This window comes from Hipposideros armiger, unplaced genomic scaffold (assembly GCF_001890085.2).
Source record: "Hipposideros armiger isolate ML-2016 unplaced genomic scaffold, ASM189008v1 scaffold_174, whole genome shotgun sequence".
Taxonomy (NCBI): domain Eukaryota; kingdom Metazoa; phylum Chordata; class Mammalia; order Chiroptera; family Hipposideridae; genus Hipposideros; species Hipposideros armiger.
The window spans coordinates 2225022-2227050 of record NW_017731524.1 but is presented as its reverse complement, the minus strand read 5'-3'; positions in this window follow the sequence as shown (position 1 = coordinate 2227050).

Genomic DNA, 2029 nt, shown 5'->3' with positions numbered 1-2029 from the left:
ATTGAAGAACAAAAACAACAGCAACTTGTCTGTTCCCCTTCCCCCAATTCCCCAGCGCTGTTCCCATCCCCCCAATTCCCCAATAAAAACCTTTAAAAAAAAAAAGTCTTTTTCCATGGTTCCTGTCCATCCACAACTGCAATGTTTAATTCTCTCAGTGACTTTTTAAAAATGTTTCTCATTGAGCAATGAAAAACTTGAGATATTTTATGATATCACTGAACTGAATAAGTTCTTGAATAAGCTGCAACATAGAATTCTTTAGACCAAGGATAATTGATGGTATGTGAGCAAAACTGGAATCAAAGAGCACAGGGATACGTGGCAAAACAAATAGAACAGTTAGTGATATTGGTCTCTTTGATCACTTAAGAAAAGTTCCATGAACTTAAAAAAAATCTCTGTTTTTCTTACCCTCTGCTTCCACACAATTGTCTAAACTTTATTTTTTTTCCTGTTTCTTTATTATATATCGCTAATGTAAAAGTGTAATTAGTTTTTTGTGTTAGTTGTTGGAGCAAGCAGATTGTGACTGTGGGCTACTGCGTTCCTGCCAGTGAAAGAATGAGTAATGGTTAAGAGTACTGAGAGAAGGCAGCAGGCTTTGTGCGCAAGACCCAGAATCTCTAGAAATCAGGCAGCCAGACAAAACTCCAGACATGTTGGAAAAGGTATAAATAGAAAAATAATTAAAAGAGGGAAATCATTATTAAGTCAATCTGTGAGAAAAAGCTGTAGTGTTTTCATAACTTAACAAGCATATCTAAAGACAAAAACCACAGAAAGCAAAAGTTGAGAATTTCTTTCAACCATCAGATAATTATTGCCAACAAATGACTGACATATTTTATCAGCATTGGGAATCAGGACCCTAGCCTCTATTTTTTTGTTTTTGGTTGTTAAATTCACAACTATGCTTTGACTTCATGAATAGAGTGGCACATTATGCCTTACTAAAATAAATAGATTATATCATCCAAAAAGATAAAAAAGTTTCAATTATTATCAGTAAAGAATTGAAAAAGAGTATGAAAAACAAGACAAATTAGAAGTTAAAGTAAGATGATAGAAACAAGTCAAAATACATCCAAAATCACAATAAATATAAATGAACTGGGACTATCCAGTTGAAAGACAAAGATTGGGTGATTGTTTGCTTGTTCCTTTTAAAGACATACTTCACGAGAGACACTATAAAATATACACGTACGGCAAGATAAAGGTAAAAAGAAAGTAAAAGTATGTAGATAAATACTAACCAAAATGACAACAACTGGCACCATAAAATTAACATAATACAAAATAGACTTTAAAGTAGAAAGCATAATTGAACATAAAGAAGGTCTCTATTATATCATCCATTTTTCAAAACATAAACTAACCAGTATGGTATAATAATTCTGTATTTGTACACACCTAATAAAATAACTTGAATTTTATAAAACAAAAATTAATAAACTGCAAAAATTGACATATCCATCATCACAGTAAGAGCTGTCAACATACCTGCCTCATTTACTGACAGATCAAGCAGACAAAACTTTTAAAAGAAATAAATTTCAATAACGAAATCTACATGCTTTAACTAATAGATACAGAACTCTGGACCAAGCCATTAGAGAACAAATATTTTTTCTGAAACACACTTGAGAAGTTTACAAAAATTGGCCAAAAACTATGTTATAAAACCAGTTTCAACATATTCAGAGAATCAGTATATATTGGGCCATGCTATAATCAAGTCAGACATTAAACACAAAAAATAAATGTTAAAAATCCATGCAACTGAGGTGACCAGTTAGCTTAGTTGGTTAGAATGCAGTGTTCATAACACCAAGATTGCCCGTTTGATCCCCACATGGACCACTGAGATGCGCCCTCCACAACTAGATTGAAACAACTACCTGACTTGGAGCTGATGGGTCCTGGAAAAACATAATGTTTCCCAATTAATTAAAAAAAATACATGCAATTAAAAATTCAGGGGCCGTCGAGAGGCACGTTGGTTAAGAACTGGCTTGGGACGCCA